This window comes from Telopea speciosissima, chromosome 9 (genome assembly GCF_018873765.1).
Source record: "Telopea speciosissima isolate NSW1024214 ecotype Mountain lineage chromosome 9, Tspe_v1, whole genome shotgun sequence".
Lineage (NCBI taxonomy): Eukaryota > Viridiplantae > Streptophyta > Magnoliopsida > Proteales > Proteaceae > Telopea > Telopea speciosissima.
The window spans coordinates 18,278,104-18,287,210 of record NC_057924.1 but is presented as its reverse complement, the minus strand read 5'-3'; the positions used below and the strand labels follow the sequence as shown (position 1 = coordinate 18,287,210).

Here is a 9,107-nt window from a genome sequence, read left to right as displayed (position 1 = left end):
ATGCATCACCTGTAGCAAGACCACTAAAAGTGTGATTTTAACATCAGTAATTTTTTTTTTCCAATAAATAGACACGACCTAGATATTATGCATCAATTTTTTATTCCACCTTTAATACTCCAAATTTTAACCGTAGTAAAATTACCAATAGTAATAAATAAGGGTACCCTTTTTCCGGCAGTAAATTAAAACCGCTGCTAAAAGTGTTCTTTAAGGTCAGCATTATTATTTAGCCTTCGAAAATTGGTTTATTTTTTATTATAATAATCAACATGTATAGTAAAACTTTTAGTAGCGTATAAGAGGAAAAAATTCAAACGAATCCGCAAGAAGGAAACGATTCAAATGTATAATCTCAAATCTTGCCAAGAAGGAAAGGAGAGAAGATTATTCTCTTTCCTTGTACATGCATTCTCCCCTTGATTCTCTTCTATTTGGTTCTTGGTCTTGACTAGGCCCCAGGCCTTGTGGACTTGATAGGCTTGGGCCTGCATCAAGAGTAGGTTGGATGCCTCGACAATAGAAAATCAACATTTAGATATGTCTTTCTACTTACTGGTTAGACAACTTTTTGAACATTTAAGAAGCAGACTTGCGTTTCTACTTTCACTAGAATCAGAATTTGTGACATGCTTTGAGCTGAGCTACATCCATGGGGATATGGTTACGAAACTTCATCTCAAGACTTCAGATTGTCGCCACCATTAGGGGCAGCTAAGAATGTATTTTGACAATATTATAGTAGTGTATTACTTCAAAAAATAATAAACATTCCTGTGGAGTGAAACATATTGGAGTTAATTAAATACAATTTTGTGAAAGATATTAGTCAGAAACAAGAATTTTCTATGGTCATGATTGTGAATCTGATGACCAAATTAAGCCCTTGCACTAAGACATTTTATTTATTAAAGTGATCACATTTCTCTTAATGTTTCTGAATGTTTCATTACGTGTACACATTTACATTTTGAGAGATGGCGCATGGTGCAGTGCGCACTCCCTACAGATGACAAGGTTAGGCGCAAAACAATACCCATTGTGTCAAGATGTGAACTTTGTAGGGCTGCCTGCGAAACAAATACACATCTCTTTCTGGAATGTGCTTTCACGACCCAAGTTTGGGGAGAATGCCTCTACTACTTCAATGAGAGCTGGGGAGGTTTTCCAGCCATGGAACTCCTATTTTCATGGTGGAGGAGAAAAGCAAAGGTAGTCTGCTTACCCAGCACTTGGGAAATTTTGCTGGTCATCTTATGTTACCAGGTATGGCTGGAGTGCAACAGAAGAAGGTACGAAGGCTCTGAGAAAAGCCCTAACCATGTGGTAAAATAATGCTTTATTGAAGCCACGGACAGCAGCACTATCCATGGGGTGCAAGTCAATTCGATTCAAGCTCTGGTTATGGCAAGAAGCATGCAGCTCTCCATCAAAAGACCAGCAGCAAGGAGAATCATTGAAGTTCATTGGAAGCAACCACCCATGGGCTGGTGGAAACTCAACGTAGATGGATCATCAAGGGGTAACCCAGGACCAGCAGGGGCAGGAGGAATTTTTCGCGATCACAGGGGTACAGTAGCAAGGTGCTTTGTGGCTTTCCAAGGAGTGGGTACCAATTATATGGCAGAAATGGAAGCCTTTTTTGTTGGGGTGAAACAAGCTCAAGAAATGAATATTGATAGAATTTGGATTGAGAGCGACTCAGCTGCGATGATTACATGTATTCTCCCACGAAACATCCCTTGGAGTTTGCTGCAAAATTGGTGGTCAGTGTCCTTGTTCCTAGACACTATCCATTGGTGCATAACTCACTGCTACAGAGAAGCGAATGTGGCGGCAGATAAGCTTGCGAACTGTGCAGCAAAAGAGCAAACAACCAGCTTCTGGACTTCTCCTCCAAGTTTCCTTCCTCATGCAGTTTCCTGGGAAGCTTCTGGCCGGCCTTATTATAGATTCACCTAGAACCTTCTTCTTTGTTTCTATTAGCAGGGGCGGATTGATTGGGTCAGCCAGGTTGAGTGCTCTTTAGCTCTCACCTTGGATTCAGTTTGGTTTTTTTTCGCTACAATTGTATTTTGATTCTTTTACACTTCATTTATTCAATACATTGCTGACCTTTAGCAAAAAAACGAAGTAAGATATTAAGTTTTGACCAATTTGATTTATAGACTTTGCGTCTCCTCATTATGCACCGGTTTGTATGGGGATACTAGTGTTGTAACCATGGAAGGAACTATGCTGATAAATGATATATATATTGATAGATAGATATATATAGAGAGAGAGAGATAGAGAATGCCTTCCGGTCGCACAACACACGCCACCCCTAAGCCCTAACATAGGGGCACACAAAATGACCGTCGCACCCCCTAGAACCCCGGAAATGACCAAGGGTGCGGCGGTCATTTCGCATGCCACCCCTGAGCCCTAACATAGGGGCGTGCAAAATGACCATCGCACCCCCTAGAACCCCGGAAATGATCAGGGCTGCGGCGGTCATTTTGCATGCCACTGTATCAAGACATAGGGGTAGCGTGTCTGGCGCGACCGGGTGGCATTCTTACTCCCTATGTTTATTAAAATTTTTCATAATCCTCCAATCTTAACTAAGATTGACCTTAGCACAGGGCAAATGCATTTAGATTGAGACTTGCCACACTAATCATGAGTGATGTGAACATTATGACTACACATTTTGAGATCCAATTAACAAATTATGAAATTAAACAAACATTGATGGTCTATCTTATAGAGAATCCCATGCCCATTTCATTGACCAAATTTTAGCTCAAAACCAACAAGGAAAGTAGGTTAAATTAGGTTCAAAATGAAAAATTACCGAAATGCCTCTAAGATTCCTTAAGAGTGAAATGACATTTTTAAAATTTATGAAACTCTGAAATTTGAACTCACCTATCAATTATTTCTCATGCTTTTTCTAGGTTGAAATTTTATCATTGAATTGGGCATACAATAATTTGTCACAGGGAAATTTTAAAGATAAGATGGGCTTGGGCATGGGATCATTTATCACATGGACCCACTGACGCCTGTTCAAATTAAACAATGCGTTAAGATTGACCATGTAAGTTATAAAGCTTTGTGATACGAAGACTTTTATTTTTTTTCATTTTGTAAGTAACATAGAGGTCACTGTTGCATGAACTCTACTAGCAATGGTTAATGATTCGAAGATTATAGTTTTACCCCAAAAACATGATATACGATTCCAATTTATAAGTTTGATCAATCTTGAGTGCTGATACCAAAAGTCTTGAATTGAGGGTATTCTGTATTTGAGACGGAAACTGAATGTAGTAGCATCAGATATCCAAAAGGTTTCGTTCAGTTGCAAGGGAAGTGAAATCAAATCAATATTAAAGTGAAATTTGTTATAATCATTATCTCACATATATTAAACATATTATTACTAACTTTACCTTTTTTTTGGTTAAGAAGTAGTTCTATTCAAATAAATGATATGATTTACACAAGGTTTGAATACAAAGTATTAAAAATCAAGAATTGAAATATGGCCAAAATGTCTCAAACGTCATCGACACGGCCTTCTAAACTAGGGGATTGGTAACTCCAATAGATTCCCTAGAATCATTGCTGTAAACTTAACCCACAAGACAAAAGGATATTTCAAAAATATCCGTGGGAGATGAAAAAAACAATAGTAGAGTTGGAATGGTAGCCAAAGCAGTATGGGTATCCACTTTAATATCATAAATCCTTCTTGAATAGGGCAAGCAATTGGGTTTGATTTGAAAAGTAAAATAAATATTACATTTAAAAAGTATAATTTCTAAACATAGTAAGAATTATAGGTAGGTTATACAATCATGATTACAGACTTCTCTTTCATATTTTCAAAATTAATTTCATTTTCCTTTTTTGCAACCAAACAGATCCTAAGAAAATGGAGGAAAGTTCCCACTTTCTATCCAAGTGAGCTTCCTAGCTTACATGATGGTGATGTGTGTTAAACCTTTAAAACTAGTTACAACCATTGATAACGTGTGAGGCGATAATGGGCACCATTTCTCCATATGTACTGCCACAATTCTGATCGTTGGTATCAATTAAAATCAGGAAGAAAAAACAAAGATTTTACAAAGTCTATCTTTTTTGGGAGTTTTTGATTCAATAAATTTGGGGAGTGTTGGTCGACATAAATTTTATTGATTTTCTGCCATTTTACTGACTAAAAAAATAAAAGCCAAACATGAAATCAAGAAATTCAAAAGTTGATTGTAGAGATTGGATGGAATTGGGATCCCGTGCCACTGATTCTGATTCGAATTGGGTGATTCACCTGATCGGATTCTGATTCCTCAAATTATAAACTTGCAAATGTACAGTTAGATTTAGCAAATCTAATGACTAAGACATGCAATATAATTGAATTTTTGCAAATCCAATTGACAAAGACCTGTAGTATAATTAAATTTAGCAAACCTAAAAAAACACCTTTAATCATAGTTTTTAAGGCTGTTATAATAGGTAATCGACAATGCATTGACGACCCAAAAGAAGTTGCATGTTTCTGGAATGCCCCTCTTTTAAATTATAATACCTTTCCACTATCCCTTTATAGAATGTAAACAATTATTAATAGGTCTTGACCCTCAACTTTTTATACTAAAACGTGACTCACACAACTTATATGCGGAGTGAAATATATTGCGATTTGCAACAGCCATGAGCATTTCATTACATTGGCTACGATGGCCTAAGTAACACACTAAATATGGTTAGTGTTTACCACCTTCTGATACATCTAAGAGCTGCACTGCATTTTTTGTTTTTTGCTAAAGGTCAGCAAAAGAGTATAATAACAATGAAAGAATGATGTACAAAAAAAATGATCTAAGAGTTGTACTGCTGTCTTACAAGTATATTATAGAACATGGGAGCCCCAGTAGTTCACGGTTCGTGGTGTTGTGGAATCATACACGAACCCTGGGGGGCCAAAGGCTGGATACCTCTTGTTCCAAAAAAAAAAATGTAAAAATAAAACAATACATAAAAGAATGAAAATCATAAACAAACAATCACATAATGAATACAAGAATTTACGTGGTTCGATAAGATTGTCTATGTCCATGATGAGATGAGATTTGCTTTACTATCAATAGAGAATAGAGCTACAGTTACACGTCCTCACACCTCTCTAAGAGTGATTATAGAGAAAGAAGCTTCACTACACATTTATGGTAAACAACTATACGAGTAATAGGAGATCGAAGGTCCCCTCCGACACCCGTTTGCAGTTTTGGGTGAAGGAGGGGGTAGAATAGGGAAATTTGTCAAATAGGGGGATGTTTAGAACTTTCTAGAAGAGGTGCTATAGTGTTTCGGGTGGGGGGGGGGGGCGTGCAGTTTAGGCCTGGGCATTGGCGTCGTGGGGATCTCTTTCCTATAAGTAATTTACAAGAATACCCACATCTTTTTTTTCTATTTTTTTTGGTAAAGGTCAGAAAAAGAGTATATTAATAATGAAAGAATGATGTACAGGAAAATATATTGTAGAAAAAACATAAAAAAAAATATATATTGTAGAAAAGCATATATAATGAATACAAGGCCCTGGAATTGCAGGAAAAGCTCAGATTCGTTGGTTGAGGGGTCCTCATGACTAAGTTGAAGCTTTCTTGTATATTCTTCTCCTTTTCGCTAATATAATCTGATCGTTAGTGGAAAAAAAAAAATACAAGAATTTACGTGGTTCAATAAGATTATCTATATCATGGGTGAGATGAGATTTGCTTTACTATCAATAGAGAATGAATCTATGTCCCACTTTTAATAACTATATATAATAACTAACCACAATCCCATACATACATACAATTAATAAGATAATAATTAACCACAATAACAAATAACTACACCTAAGCAAGAAAGACACATGAGCAAATTGCGCTTTCCCCCCTTGTCTTACATTAGTGGAAAAGTACGTGGCCACGGAAACAAAGGCATTTCCCATCCCTTGTCATTATATTAATGTGAAACTTGTTTATAATGGAAAGGAACGCATTTCCCATCACTTTAAACTCCTATAAATTTATATAGCATCAGTCTCAATTCTCAACAGAGCCTAGATTTGAGTAAGAGCTTAGATTTCTTGAAATAAATAGGAAGGAAATCAATGGATCTCTTTCAGAAAGAGAGTGGGGAGGAGTTGTTCCATGCTCAAGCTCATATATGGAACCATATATTTGGTTTCATAAACTCCATGTCTCTTAGATGTGCAGTTCAGCTAGGTATACCAGACATTGTTCATAACCATCACCAACCCATCACCCTCTCTGAACTTGTCATGAAACTTGCCATCCCAAAGACCAAGACTGCTTGTCTGTTTCGCCTCATGCGCTTATTGGTGCACTCTGGTTTCTTTGCAACTCGAGAAGTCTGCAAATATCAGGAAGAAGAAGAAGAAGGATATGTGCTCACACATTCTTCTAGGCTTCTCCTTAAAGATAATATCAAGAGTATGTCACCCTTCTTGCGAGCAATGCTTGATCCGGTATTGTTGACACCTTGGAATTTCCTCAGTGCATGGTTCCAGGGGGGATGATCTCAATGCATTCGAGACCGCACATGGAAGGAACTTGTGGGAGTATGCCAGAGAAGACATTGAGTTCAACAAATTCTTCAACGAAGGAATGGAAAGCGATGCTAGATTGGTGATGAGTGTGGTTGTTACAGAGTGTAAGGTTGTGTTTGAAGGGTTAAAGTCATTGATTGATGTAGGAGGTGGGACAGGAACTGTGGCTAAGACCATTGCTGAAACCTTCCCAAGCTTGAAATGTTCAGTGTTTGACCTACCACATGTGGTTGCTACTTTGGAAGGCAATGCGAACCTAAATTATATTGCAGGTGACATGTTTGAATCCATCCCTCATGCAGATGCAATTTTGCTCAAGGCAAGTCAATTCCCTCTTCTTTTTTTTTTTGTTTTTCCTTTTTTGTTTTCTTCTTTTGAAGGCAAAGCAAAGATTTTTAAGTGGTTCCTAAATTAATTTATTTGGACTTTGACATGATCACAGTGGATTCTACATGACTGGAATGATGAGCAATGCATAAAGATATTGAAGGGATGCAAAGAAGCGATCTCTAGAGGGGACATGAAAGGAAACTCGGGGAAGGTGATCATCATAGACATGGTGGTTGAAGATAGGGAGGTAGATCACAAGTCAACAGAAACCCAGCTCTTCTTTGATATGTTAATGATGACTTTGAATGATGGAAAAGAGAGGACCGAGAAAGAATGGGAGAAGCTTTTCTTGGAGTCTGGATTTACTTGCTATAAGATCACTCCTTTCTTGGGTTTGAGGTCTCTCATTGAAGTCTACCCTTAGTAGGGGCTACATGAATTGCAATTTGTGGTTAATTATAGGGTTCATCGGTGAAATCATTTTAGATGTTTGTCTTATTTAATTTGAAATTCTTAATGCATGTGTGGTAATCTATGGTCAGTCTTGGGGGTGGCCACCTTCAATAATGGAAGTTAGAGTTTGAGTACTCTTGAACTTTATCTTGAGGAATTCTCCTTAATCACTTTGGTGATTGGAGATGTGTATATATAATGCATTGAGATTTACACGTTATGTTTGAAATTCAACATACATCCAAGAGTTTGAGTTTAGCTCAACTCATCTACAAGAAAGAAGAAATAGGAACGTCCTCAGCTTTGCATGGGATTACTTGGACTTAGTCCACATGTGATAACGTTGAGCTTGGGTTCAAAATTTCCTTTATCCATTACACTCCCCCTCAAGCGAAGCAGGCGGCTACAGATGGTGAGCTTGGTTCGTAGAGCACGAAACCGTAAACCTGAGAACCCCTTTGTGAAAATATCTGCAACCTGATCACAGCTTGGTACAAACCGAATAAGCACAACTGATTTACAGCTACCTATTCATGCACAAAATGATAGTCAATTTCTATATGTTTCGTGCACGCATGAAATAATGGATTAGCCGCAAGGTATGTTGCGCCAATGTTGTCGCAGTACAGCATTGGTGCTGCAGTATGGATGCCAAGATCCTTAAGCAATTGTTGGATCCAGAGTAACTCTGCAGCAATATTGGCAAGCCCTTTATATTCTAATTCTGTGGACGATATTCCCACTATATGCTACTTCTTGGAGCTCCAAGAAATCAAATTTGAGCCAAGATAGATGCAGTGGCCACTTGTGGAACGTCTATCTTGAAGACATCCTGCCCAATTAGCATCTGTGAAGGCACTTAGTTGAATGGTCTGTGATTTTTGAATTTGAAGTCCAAATTCAATTTTGTCCTTGAGATAGTGTAATATACGCTTTACTGCGCCCCAGTGATCTTCTGTTGGATTGTGCATAAATTGACCTACCCTATTGACCGAAAAGGCAATGTCAGGCCTTGTTAAGGTCAGATATTGTAGTGCTCCTACTGTACTCCTGTATTGGGTAACATCTTCAAATGCTGGTCCAACATCTCGATTCAATGTAGCTGTCGAGCTTGGTGTGGGCATGGGTTTGGCTGCAACCATATTGGTTTTGCAAAGGATGTCCAGAGTGTACTTCGCTTGAGACAAGTGGAGTCCATTCGGTGTTTTTACAACCTCAACCCCAAGGAAAAAATTTAAGTCTCCAAGGTCTTTTATCGCAAATTCATCACCAAGCTTGGAGATTAAATCTTGGACCATTGATGGGCTTGATCTAGTGACTATGATGTCGTCTACATAGACCAAGACATACACTAAGTACTTATTCCAACAATGGACAAACAAGGCTGTGTCCAATTGGCATGGTTTATTGAAAGCCAAGAGTTATTAGGAAATTCCCCAATCTGTGCGACCATGCTCTTGGTGCCTGTTTGAGACCGTAGAGAGCACGCTTGAGGTGGCATACATGATTTGGGTAAGCTGGATCAATAAATCCTTGAGGCTGTGGCATAAAAACTTGTTCCTCTAAATTGCCATTAAGGAACGCGTTTTGAACATCCAATTGACGAAGCAACCACCCTCGTGAAACGGCTATTGAAAGAACAGTCCGGATTGTAGTGGGTTTGACAACCGGACTGAACGTATCAAAATAGTCAATTCCTTCTCGTTGG

General features: G+C 38.2%; 1 pseudogene; it reads left to right on the top strand.

The window, feature by feature from the left end:
* The first annotated feature begins 6,123 nt into the window (after positions 1-6,123).
* LOC122641040 lies at positions 6,124-7,382 on the top strand (annotated as a pseudogene).
* Positions 7,383-9,107: the final 1,725 nt, after the last annotated feature.